The following is a 13,025-nucleotide window of genomic DNA, read 5'->3' as shown; positions in this document are numbered from 1 at the left end:
TCCTTTGAACTCTTAAGACTGCATGTGATGGATCTCAGCGATCGCTTGTGCTGTGGGCAAACTTCAGGCGGAGGTGGCGGCAGGGGCTGCTGGCCGCACGCCAAGGGATGCCACAGCCCCTCCTGCCGCCGCCTGGCACCGCGGCCCGTGGGACACAGCCCTGCCTTCCCCGCTGTCCAGCAGAGGGATTTGCTGGCCACTGCCTAGCCAGCAGGCTTTCTAAATGCAGCAGTTCTGGCTGCCTCCCACGGGGGATAAATCAGCCTCGGCGCGATTTACAGACCTTGGCAGGGTCAGGTATAATCTTGGTGTTAATGACTTAGGCATGACACCCAAAGCTCCTGGGCTGGGAACAGTCTTCCACTTGTCTGGGAGGACATCTCACTAGCGTTTTGCCAAAGTCAGCTGAGAGTGGTTCTGGTTCTTCCCCGGTAAGCTTTGCTCCAGGAAATTCTCACTTCTGTATGGGTAATCTCATCACCTCCAAACGTGGCCGAAAATTTCCCGTCCTGAGACAGCTGTGTTCTCAGGAACTGCAACCTCACTTCCCCAGAATTTCAGGGTGGTTGCTCCCACATCTAAGGGGGAATTTCCTCTATTTGGAAACTGCTTTTTCAAACTCCCAGCAGCGCAGCTGCATTCTTGTTTCTGTCCCACAGCTCCCAAAGGCTGTCCTTCTGTGTGTCTAGAGTGCACTTGTGAAGGGGCTACCTATAACTTAAAGAGAAAAACAAGAGAGTACGAAAAAGCCAGAAATTGCTGCAAGTTGTTGAGGGAAGCAGGCTGAAAGGACGAGGTGCTCAGGTTTGTTTTGTTTTGGGTTTTTTTGCGAGCAATATTGCTCGGGAAGCCCGACCAGCCCTATCCTCCAGCTGTTGCACAGAAGTTTGTGGTTTCCCTGGATCTGTCACGGACTACTCACCCTGTGACATCCTGCCTGAGCTGCCGCCGCCTGCTCGGGGCATTAGTGACCGTGTTCAGACGGTTCAGACCGGGCGGCAGTGCCCGCATCAAAGCCTCTCAGCGCTGCTGCGGCAAAGAGCTCCGCTTAAGCCTAACAGCACAAACCATTGCCATAAAGTAACCTCACAAACCCGCTTTTACTACTTGCCTTCTTCCCCCAGAAAAGGAAAGAAAAAAACCCAAGAAACAAAAAACCAAAAAAGCAAACCGCAGCAGGCACAGTGGTGGGGGTGGCAAGAGGGGCTGATGCCCCGCACGACTCCTCAGCTGCCCGGGCCGGAGCTCGGCGGGCAGGCGGGTCCGGCAGCGCTGCCCACCGCGGGCGCTCCGGGCGGGCGGAGGCGGGGCGGCGGCGGCTCCAATGGGGAGGAGGGGGGCGGGCCGAGCCGTGCGGTGCCGAGCCGAGCCAAACCGAGCCGTGCCGGCTGCCGGAGTCTGACGGGCGCTGCAGGTGGGAGCCCGGCTCCGCGACGGCGCCTAACTTCGCCGGGCCGGGGCTGTCCGCGCCAGCCTTCTTTGTGGAGAGAGGCGGGAGCCGCGTTCCTCTAGCAGCGGCGGCGGAGAGCACCTCCCGGGACAGGCTCAGGTGAGGAGCCCCCGCTCCCCTCGCCTCTCCGGCCGCCCTTGCTGCCGCCCCGGCCTGGCTCCGTTCTGCGGGGCCCGCGGGTGGCGATGCGCAGCGGGACCGCCGAGCTGTCCTTGGCTTGAGGTCAGCGGGGAGGGCGGAGGGGCGTGCGCTGCCCCCGCGGGGCGCGCTGCCGCTGCGCATCGCTGCGCGGGGAGGGAGGGCTGGGGCGGCGGGACTGCGGCGCGGGGGCATCTCTTCTCTTCTTTCCGTTCCCTCCTCCGCGCTTTTCCTCTTGGCTGTCCCGTGGTCGCGGTCGTCCCCCGCCGTGGGTCGTTCCGGGGGTCCCCGCGCAGGGTTTGCCCCCGCTCCGGTGGCGGGGCGGACTTGCTGCCCGCGGTGCGGCGCGGGATGCGCGGCGCCAGGCGGTGCGGTGCGGGAATGCCGCAGGCGGGGTATGGCTGCTGCCGGACCCTGTCCCTCAGCCGCCCTTCCCGCCTTTCTGCCCTCCGCGGAGCGCAGCTTCTCCCGCGGAAGATCCGCCCGGGCGCTGGGACGCGGGGGCGCCCGCAAAGTTCCGGGCGGTGCGCGGCGGGGGTGGGTTGCGGGGGCGCGGAGGGGCCGCGCTGCGCAAGCCGGAGCGCGGCCGGGGGAGCATCCGCTGCTATGCCCAGTCGGTGTTGGTGGGGCGATGAAACCCTTTTTTGGGGTTTGGAGCCAGTCCTGATGAAGCCGCAAGGTTTTGCGAGCGGCGGGGTTGGTGCTGCTCTAGCGTTAAAAATGTTTAATAGTGGATATTAATGAGGTGTTCCCCACCTCCCCCTCCCCCCCTTTTCCCTACCTTTTCGGATGTTTAAAAAAAAACCACGAACTGTTCAGCTGCCGACATTTACATTTCTGTAGTAACGGCAATTCATTAGAAAAGTCATGCCAGCAGGAAAATGAAAAGTAGTAGTAATGGAGCCCCGGGGGTGGCTGCAGATAGCGCCGAGGGACAGTAGCCCCCCCGCTCCTCGGCAGTGGCCAGCGGTGTGGGGGAGCCGGGGGCGTTTGGGAGCCCGTGGGAATGCGGGGGGCTGGGAGCGCAGGGTGCAATGCAGAACTGGAAGCGCCGAAACTCTGCATTTTGTGCATAGTTCAGTGCTGGGTGGCCATTTTTCTAATCTTTTTCCTGTCAGGCTATTGGACCCCCCAAAATGCTCATTTGGGACTTGAAAAAGCACCCCCTTAGGCTCCCCTACCCTTTTGTTAGGGCTATTTCCATGCCAAATACTTGTATTTTTTGTATTCTAAACGGGTGATCCTTTCTCCAGCTTTAAACCACGTTAAGATGTAGCTAACCATTTGCAAGGAGGATCTTTTTCTCCCCTTCTCTCTGGAGTTTACATGTTTGTTCCTCTGTTACTTCCAGGGAAGGATTTAGTCCCTAGTACGATGGCAGAAATGGTGGCACACCATTCAGTGTGCTGCCAGACATGCTTACCTTCTTTCAGAGTTTGGGATAGGCTCAGGCAGTATTAAAAGCTTGCTAAGAGGATACTGTTATACGGTTTCCTCCATTTTTGGGATCTTTTGGAAGCAATCTAAAAATACTGTACCATCATTCCTCACACTTGTAACTACAAGACTTTCAAAGAACTGTTCTTAGATATGCACCTTTTATTTTTCCCCCTCCCCCTTTTTTAATTTTGCAAATTATCAGTCTTGATACTTAATAAGGAACTACTCCTGTATCCTTGCTCTTATAACTTGAAGGCATCACTATTGATTCTGAATTGAACAGTTTTTAGCATCAAATCCTCATTACACAGAGTTGGGTATTTTAACTTGCTGAAGAGATACCCCCTAATGTTCCTAGAAGCACCCAACCTTTGCTAAGTGCCATAAATGTGTGCAGTTTGTGCAAACTTGTCAAGAAAATGGCCTTTTCTTTGTTGCTTTTTTTTTTTTTTAATTGGGAAACAGGTTACTACTATCTCAGTACTACTTCTGTCCTTCCTGCAGCAGCATTTATTTCAGCATATGAAGTTTCTTCAAGTCCCTTGCTCAAATATTGGTTGCACATTACTGCCCAGAACTAGCTTAGGAAGGCACTTTACTATCTCATGCAACCTTATCTGCCACAACTTCATAACAAACCCATTGGAACATGAAACGACCTTGGAAAGGTATCTTTCAATCTGACACGAAGCATTCTCTTAACGGGGAACAGCACTGCTCCACGAAGAGCTGATATTTTCAAATTGATGCTTCTAAACTGATTTTATTGTTGTTTTTTTTTTTTTAAAGAGGGAAGGGAGATGGGTGGAATATTGAATTGGAAAGGAAAATATTTTTTTAAAAACAAACCCACTCAGCTGAAGTTGAAGCACCACTCAGCTTTAGAAGGAGGTGTATTAAGAATGTACATATGATATTGACACTTAAGTCTAGGGTGAAAACAAGTCTTTAATTTTAATCAAAGGAAAACAGCATTTCCTCTGCCAGTTCTGATTTGCTCATTCATAAGATATTCAAAAGCCCAAATTATTAGTGGGACTAATTGAAAGCTAGTTGGGTGTGTCAAATGGAGAAAAGAAGTGATGAAGTCTGAAGGAAGCTTTACATTTAGTTGTATTGTTCTTGATATCATAATGTGATGCTTCTATATGGAAAATATATTTCAGGACCTTTTCAGTCCCCAAAATGCTGCTCCTCTGGAAAGGCTGCAAGAGCACTTGAGAATCAGCAGCAGTCAAGGGGGAGTCTTGCAGCTGTCGGGGGAATGAATGGAGGGGGTGCCTGGCCAGTAAGCTAACTGGGATTTTGGCCCAGATGCTGGAGTTGACACATCAGGCCTTGCACAGGGGTGGTGAGTTCCTTCATGCCCGTGGTGTTCTTCCCTCTCAGGAAGATGGTGCCTCCTGTAGAGCAGTGCTGAGTCCCAGCCTCGGGAGCTCAGGGTATGAGTGCCACCTGCTGGGTGATGAGCCACTTGATATCAATTATACATCATTTATACACATGCATATATGCATTTGTGTTTACGTACATATGTTATGTTTATGGACTTGTTTATTTGCATACACGTGTACAGCTTTTCCACAGACATGTCCTTGGGTGAAACTGTGAAACTTGCTAAGACCTGAAGTTCTTCACCTTCTGAGAGCTTAGCACAGCTTGTGTTTGGTGACACTCAAACAGAACTTGGGCTTTGTATTTCGAGGGTAAAGGGGAAAATTTGATGTTTAGTGCTGCCTTTGTTTTACTGAAGGCAAGTGGGAATTTCCAGCTGTATAGCTCATGGCTCATGGTGTGGTAAGCACCACAAGCACCCCAGCAGTCAGATAGCAGGCTGGTGAGGTAGACCTGAAATGGAGGCCCAACAAACCAAACTCAACTCTGTCATGTATCGCTTCAGATGAAAAAAAAAAAAATGAAATCAGCAGTGCTATGAAGATTTTGCATTTAACTCACATATGTCCAAAAGATTTACGATAGAAAATGGATAGGAAATACCACTTCTCATTTAAATCAACTAAAGAAATACAGAACTTGCAGAATATATCTGGACCTCTTTAAAAAAAAAAAAAAAATCCATTTTTTGTATTCACCTCTAACATTTGCATAGAAGAGTACAAAAATTTGATTCCGACCTAGAATTGCTACTGAAGGTGACACAATGAATCCAAATCTGACATCATTCCCAGTAATGACTTTCCGATTTCCACTAGCTTCCATCTCTCCTAGCCTGCTGGGACATTGACTGGAATGATGTTTAAACACCAGTTTGATTCAGCTGTATACAGAGTGATATCAGTTGCAGCACCAAGGCTTGTAGCTGTTCTGTGTTGCACTGGCACTATTAGGGAAAGATGCACAGCCCTGGGTATTGGGGCTTTGTTGGACAGCTGACCTCATTAAGGCTTTATTGCTTACTTATTTTGTGGTGTGCTGGTGCCAGATGAGTCTTTTTTACCTTGTCTGTGGATTAGGAGCGGGTCCAAGCTGAACTATAAAAGTTTTCAGGAAACTTTCAAATCCTTTCAGCTGGAAAACCTATATTGATGTACTCTTGTGATAAATGGATAAAACGCTTCACATGGTTTTGAAAGTGTATTCCACCACTTGAGATCTGTACTTTTGAGAGTGCATAAAAGTCAGGAATGAGTTGATGGAGCAAAAAGCAAGTAGTGTAATTGCAGAGTTCATCTTGAAGTGTGATTCTAGTAAAAAAAAAAGAAGGCACTTGCCATATCAAGAGGGATTACAAGATAGGCTTTTGAGGAAGGGGACCCAATAATAATGCATAACTCAAGTTCACTGTCCCCTAAAATGTTCACAGTTAATTTGATTCTTGACAAATTGTGATTTCAGTGTCTGGTGAAGAAGCAATTGACCCTAAAATTGCTGCCTGAAGCTGAACCAACGTTTTCAGTTTCATAACCAGTGTCATGCAAAAATAGTATGTGCAGAGGAACAGGGGAAATGCAGAATGTCCCTGTGGTCTTGCTCTTGTGTATCTCTCCTCCCACTGACCCAAGCAACCAGTGTAGGCAGTGGATGCTGCTGGAATGCTCAAGGCAATTTACATCTCATTCTTTCATCCATCCCCTTATGGCATATTTTGACTTCCTTTTTCCCCCACAAACCTTTTGAACTGATAATGGAAATCTGCTCCTTATAATATGTCCAACAATCAGCTCTTGTTTTTACTCAGAAGGGTATTTGCAGTATTGTCAACAGGCTGCTCTCCTGTCCCCTCCCCACTCTAAATAAACCAGTTCAGCAGCTCTGCTGCACGAATTCTGCCAGCTCTGAGTCATCCATACATTTTTGTTTTGTTCCTTCCTTGTGTTTTTGCACACATTTCCCGCCATTCCCACCTACTCAACATCTGCTTTCATGTGACCTCTCGTATCCTGAGAACTTCATTAATGTTAAGCTTGCTCCATGCCACCATCAAAATCTCACTTTCCTTAATAAGAAGTCCTGTGTCCAGTCAGGTGACTCAATGACCTTTACAGTTCTTGGGACTACCTTATGCCTGTCTCCAGTAAAAATGTTCTCCCAGTAATCTCAGCTTCCCCTGCAGAGGTAAAGGACAGGCAATATCCTGAGGGTAATCTGTCACTACAGTCACACTGGCAGTAATGGTGCATGGTTGCAGCTCTGGGGAAGGACTGGGGTACACAAGACTGACAAAAGAAATCAGAAATGAAGGCAAATCTTTTGCAATCTTTTTTCCCTTTCCTCTCCAATATTCTTCACATAGAGGCACTGGAAAGGCTCTTGCTGTAAAAGGACTCCTACAAAAACAGCAACAAAAAAATGTGGTTTGCTAGCAAAGTGGTAAATATGTGAGTAATCGTCTTCCTTTTTCTGCAGTCTTTCATGCTGTCTTATTAATGGGCCGTGAAGCCTGAGGAGGAGGTAACTCATCAGCCATTATCCATAGAGTAGGGGGGAGCTTCAAATTAGTAGCTTGTGCCATTTTTTTGGGTTTTTGGTTTTTTGGGTTTTTTTTTTTGTTTTTTTTTTTTTTTGACACCAACAGAGAAATTTGCGTTCCTATGGAATAGTTGCTCCAGAGATCAAACAGAAACTGCATCAGAGGCTGTGCTGGTGGCTCACTGTCCTCCTGAGTTACCTTGAGATTTATGGAGGTGAAAATGCTGCTCTGGCCTCAGGACCCTTTACTGGGACCCAACAGAAGAACATCGAGTTGTGAGGATGACTGTTCCTGAGAACAATTGGTTTGGAGAACTTGGATAGTTGGAACATGTGAACTGAGAAGATATATCCCAATCTGTTGGAAGAGACTTTGTAATGGCCTTTGGCTTTTTGGCATCTTGTCAGCCTTGGCCTGGTGATCAATCTGATGGTTACAGAGCTGCTGGGAGAAGATGACAGCATTTCCTTCACTGCCTCCTTTCGTTCCACTGCAGGCTTCAGCACTCTCCTTGTCTGCTTGTCTATGCTCAGGACCTTGTGCACTTCCTGAACTTGCACATGCAATTGATTTCTCTTCTCAAAAGAAGAGCATGCCTTTGTCTGCCCTTACATACACACATGCAGTTTGTTTAGGTTAACCCACAGCAATTGGCATTTTGTACTGATCTCTTTGAAGCATTTCCTCTCCAAAGGAATAATAATGAAAAAAACCCCAACCAAACAGAAAAGCAAAAAAAAAAAAAAAAAAAAAAAAAAAAACCCAAACGCTAAATTGGTCGACTGTTTTGGAACAGTTGCCAAAAGAAATCAATGCTGAGCCTGGGAAAGCTGTAAAATTCTTTCTTGGGTTTTTATTAGTAGGAGAGAAGTGACACACACTGAGTTTGGTCACTCAGACACTGTTCAAAGTCCAAACTGAAAAAAAGTTGTTTCAGCTTGGGTGTTCTTGATGGTTTGCAGATGTGTAACAGTGTGTAGATACTCAGCTGTGGGGGTAGGCTGCAGGCCCCCTTAATTGCAGAGAATAAATTACCAATCCCTCATCCTTGACTCAGGATTCTGAAACTGAGCAGTCACTGTGGTGGCTTTGCCTTACTTTCTTGCCAAATGTTACATCTCCTCATCAACAATTTTGAAATGTCAGCAGTATAAGAGAAAATAATATACCATTTTCTATTTGTGATAGCACACCTGTTACTGCCTGATAGGGGAAGTACAGCAGAAGGTTTGTTTTCTCTTAAAAATAATTTTCTCCCCCTTCCTTCTGAGGTTAGCCTTGACAGATCTTTATTAGACAATAATTACTACCCCTTTATTGACACTGATATTGTGGGGTCTTTTATTTCTTTTTAGAGTAAATTGGAGGGCGGGGAGGGATTGTTTTTGTTCAGTCCATTTAATGAGTTACCTGAAACAGTTTTGTAATGCATTCTTAATAGAAAGCAGTAGTGTTGTGTTGTTCATTGAATCTCAAGAGGTGTTTTTTCTTCTTTTTCCTTTCATTTTCCTGCTGATGGCTATGATGCGCCGAAACCATGGACTTTACAAACTGGATGAACGGCTGCCTCCTGGAACGTGGATAATTTTGGTGAGTCTGTAAAATGAGTTTCACTTACTTCTGCTTGCTTGGGAGAAAGAGGAAGAGTGCTATGTATTGGAAGTTGTTCTTGATGAAAGCTAAGACTGTTTTTGCAGTGTTAGTTTTGTTAATGCAACAGACAAAGCTTACTAAATTTCAAGTTATTTTTGATGAAGTTTGGGTTTTTTCCTTATTCTGTTTCATCACTGGCAAAGGTGAAGGAATTAACATGCTCTGGATTAATTTGAAATAGTGTCATGTTATGAGATTGAGTGTTATTGCCTTTGTAATAACTTCTAAATTACTTTTCTGTAAGACATACTGTGAAGCAACAGCTTAGAACATTTTAATCTTTCTTTTCTGCCTTATTCAGTTGCTTCTGCAAATAGTTCAGACAGAAGATGATAAATTCATTGGATGGCTTTTTGGAAAAGCACTGTGTCGTTCTCCTTACTGTTCCTAATACTGGTGTTGCCTGTGGTGTGAACTTTTAAGAAATGATGTGTTGATGGTGTATTTGCATCAAATATTCTAGAAGAATTTTCCATGAAAAGGTCTTCCATCCCAAGCAGTCTCTGGTGAGATTTCCTTTTTTAAAAAAGAAAAAAAAAAGGCACAAAGCTCTGTCAGGGTCATACTCTTTCCTTGTGTGCAGACACCTGACCTACAGAATATTCTTACGGGAGTTTCTGCTGTTGCTCCCTGAGGAGGAGGTTTTTGCACTTTGGGTTTTCAATAAAGGTGACTGGACAGCTGCAGGGAAAACATTAGCTTTGACTATATTAACCTGGGGATCTGCTCCAGGAGCATGGCTGGAGGTGGTAGTGTTTACCCAGTGTTGTCTGTAGGAGTAAAAAAGCTGCCTCTGAGCACTGAGGGGAGGTGGTTGGCAGCTTAGCAGCCTTGGATTTATCTCTGAGCTATTTAGACCTAGCAGGAGTGACTCGTTACTACTAATAGGTTTAATTAGGGAAAACAACTTGCTTCACCTCTCACTTGTGTGGTGACAACCTCGCTTATGCACAGCCTTAAGTTTTGAGGGAGAGGACAAATGTGATTTAGGAGTGGGGCTGGCTGCCTGTCCTATCCCAGAATGAGGCGAGTGTTCCCGGTGCGGTGATGGCCCTGTCCTGGGTAAGGCGTGGGAGTGAGCGTAGGGCTGGCACTGGCTACTTGCTGACAGATTGTGGCTGAGTTTAGCTGCTATTCACCCCTTCAGGGGGGAGGGGGAAGGTTGACATTGGCTCTCTCTTCCTCTCCTTCTTTTTCAGTCTCTTGAGTGTGCACGGTCTGCGTCACCTGCATTCTTGAGCTGGTGCAAAGAGCCTGAGACTAAAAGATGGGCATCAAACTTAAGAATTTCTTATCAGGGATAGATTTCGAGAAAATTTGAGATAAAGCCTGATAGTTTACTTTCAAGCATTTCTGAAGTGTTGTTGCTTAATCCTTTTTATTGATCCATAGCTTATGCCGGAAAGCTGTTGTCTCAGGGCAATTTCCAGAGTCCTGGAGGATAATGGCATTAATCACGTATCACGTGACCTTCCAGGCAAGATGAACATTTGTTGCGCTGCTGCATTTGCCTTCACTCTTAGTTCTGGTTATGTCTTTTACTCCTCAGCTGCATGGCTCAAGAATGCAGTTCAGAAGCCTTCTGCATGACTGGTACACGGTAATTTGGTGACTGAGTAGCAGCAAGGTCTGTAAGGCAACTGCTGCTTTGGATTGCTGTCCTTTGATGTGCTAAGGAGCCTGAGAGAGCAATAGCTTCTGGGCCCAGGAAGCAATGCATATTTACTGTGATGGACACACTGCTCAAAATTCCTGGAGTCTGAAAACTTGCAGACTGCATTCCTCATCGCTCTGCTCCAGCATGTATCTTGCTTTTTTGGCCTATTTTGTAATCTGCATGAATAATTGGCTCTCATGTTGCACCTATATAAAGAGATGCTTCTTCGATATCTGGAAATGCAGTAATGAGTGCTGAAGTGCTGCCATCACCATGGCACATCAGGGAAAGTTTGATGTGATCACATGGGTGAGCTTTCCACCCAAGTTTTATTCTTAGATTTGTTTTTCACTTTCACTCTGATTTGGTTATATTTGAATTTTTGGCAAATGCTGTTAGCAAAGTTAAAATCTGAAACAGCAATCTAAATCACAGAGCAAAGTGTGCTTTGCATAAACAGATAAATAGCAGAGCTTAAAGTATAAGGAGTGCTTTCTTTTCACTGAAAGAGTGACATCATTGCAAGCTGTTCTCACTGGTGGAAGGCCAAGAGAGAGTGGGTAACAGTTGAAATGAGAGAAGTTCACATTGGTTACAAGGGTAAAGTGTTTTCACTCTGAGGACAGACAGCTGGGTAGGGGCACAGGTTGCCTGGGAAGGCTGTGCTGTCTCCATCGCTGGGAGTTTTCAGGACCTGACTGAAAAAAGCCCTGAGCTGGATCTCACAGCTGACCCTACTTGGAGCAGAAGCCTGGACCAGAGACCTCACGAGGTTCCTCCTAGCCTGAACAAATTTATGATCCATTAAAAAACACTTGAATTTAGAGAGCTTTTCATGCTGGGAAAAAGAATAAAACTGGAAGGGTTAAGTGGCATGGCCATGGAGGGTGTGTGCAAGCTGGTGGTGGCTGCTGTAAGATGGAAAAGGGATGTAGCTTCTGGCCAGGCTTGTTCTGGAGTGCTGTCTGGGGCTGTCTGTGAAGGTTTGTTGCTTTTGGTTTTTAATCTAGCAATTAAAACCTGATACTTGCTGCTTCTGAAGGAGCTCTATGCTCTTTGTTTTATGCCAATGGTAGCTGTATAACTAATCTCTAAAATTTTGGAAATAATCAGTTGACTTTTGTTTATATTTTATATATTTTGTTTATATTGGTTAACACACCACTTACCTTGTGGGAAGAGATTTCAGAAGAAGTAAATTCTTCATATGGAAAATTTCCAGTCTTTCAAGGATTTTTTTTGTTTAGTCAGTTGTTTGTTGGTTTTCTTTTCAGAGATTGATATATGGCTATTTGCATTCCTTCAAAAATTGTGTGGGAGTACAAATGGGAGGTGGCTGAAAATCTGTGGGTTGATCAGACTGAAAATGAGCCAGCTCCCCAAAGTGATGTAGGTGCTTATGGGTAGTTATGTGAAGCCAAACAGTGCTTCTGTAGAGAGGGAGAAAAGTGGTCAAGGTACTGACACAACCATGGAGGATGAAATAGGTGAACCTGTAAAGAGGAGTGTGGATGTGTCAGAGATGACCACAGTGCCTTTGGAGGACCAAAGCACTGCTGATGGTTTACACAACCCTCCAAGTGTGTTTTCTTCCATGTTTCTTCTGTAGGAAGATGGCCTGCAACATTGGAGTTCATCTGGCAAACGCTTGAAAGCAAACAGAAAATAACTGGTTTTGGTGTTTTGCTTGGTTTTTCTTTCTCCTAGAATGGTATTAGTTTAACTAATAGATTGATTTTCCTCCTTTGTGTTTGGAGGCAACACTGGTCAATGTGGAAAGCAACAGTTAGTAACTCCAAATGGGATTTTAAAAGTTTTTGATTTTTTTTTCACTTTTTAAACCCCTATTCCATCTGCTGCCACCCACATACTTAGTGAGCTGTCATTCTTGCCAGTCATGCCCCAGCTGTGATGGGATGTGGTCAGTGGGTGAGCTCACAGCAAGGCCAGAGTTTCATCCCTTTCATGTTCTGAGTCTGAAAGCTGTCAGGATTATTGCTGTGAGAAACTGAAAGTTTTAGACTTTAGGCTTAACTTTACCTTGTCTGTAACCATTCTGCTCCATGTGTCTGCACAGTGTTTTCAGAGTTACACTTGTGTAATTGTAGTGGCTTTGTGTCCACTTTCCCTACAGCATCAGATACTACACTGCATAATTTGCCTTTTCTTTTAATTTCTTTTATACATATGCAAAGCCTTTGTATTTGTTCTTCTCTGTGTTTTTCCCATAGCTGGTTATTTTCAGCTGTTGCATGGATAATAGTGCTGATGAACAAGTATTTAGTCTGACACATAAAAGCATAGCCGTAAAGAAAATGAAGCAGGGAAAATTACAGTGGCAAAGGTTCCTGAATTATAGTTGTATAGGAAGATTGTGATAAGGAAGTAGCTAAACATTGCTATTTAGTCAAACCTACCACTGTGGCTGGTACTTCGATTGTCTCCTTCTTTTGCTGACATTTAATTTGTGTGGTTGGTGAGATATTCTTCCTGCTAATAAAGTCCGTGTTTTATTGAACCAGAAGCTTGTGGAAGTACATGGGTGTGTTCTCCCAGATGGTTTTAGGTCAAGTGTGAAACAATTGCTAATTATTTTCAGATTTACTTGTAAAGGAAATGTTAGGTGCTTGCTATTAGGTGCTTACCCACGGTTAGAAAAAATAAACAAAACCAAAACACGAATCAGTCTTCCCATCTGGGAGCAGATACGTGTCCAGTTTAGATACACTGGAAGGCAAACATAATGTAATAGGACT

General features: G+C 45.5%; 1 protein-coding gene across 3 annotated transcripts in view; it reads left to right on the top strand.

Moving 5' to 3' along the window:
• The first annotated feature begins 1,326 nt into the window (after positions 1–1,326).
• The window catches only part of EPB41L3 (erythrocyte membrane protein band 4.1 like 3), a 143,699-nt gene continuing 132,000 nt past the window's right edge, over positions 1,327–13,025 (top strand). For all 3 annotated transcript variants that reach the window (XM_086891943.1, XM_086891749.1, XM_086891738.1), the window contains exon 1: positions 1,327–1,549. The gene's annotated coding sequence lies outside the window, so the exon portion shown is untranslated. The remainder of the gene's footprint in view (positions 1,550–13,025) is intronic.

This window comes from Cyanistes caeruleus, chromosome 1 (genome assembly GCF_971803275.1).
Source record: "Cyanistes caeruleus chromosome 1, bCyaCae1.hap1.1, whole genome shotgun sequence".
Classification (NCBI taxonomy): Eukaryota; Metazoa; Chordata; class Aves; order Passeriformes; family Paridae; genus Cyanistes; species Cyanistes caeruleus.
Note: the sequence above shows the minus strand (reverse complement) of the source record. Positions and strands in the feature narration are given on the sequence as shown.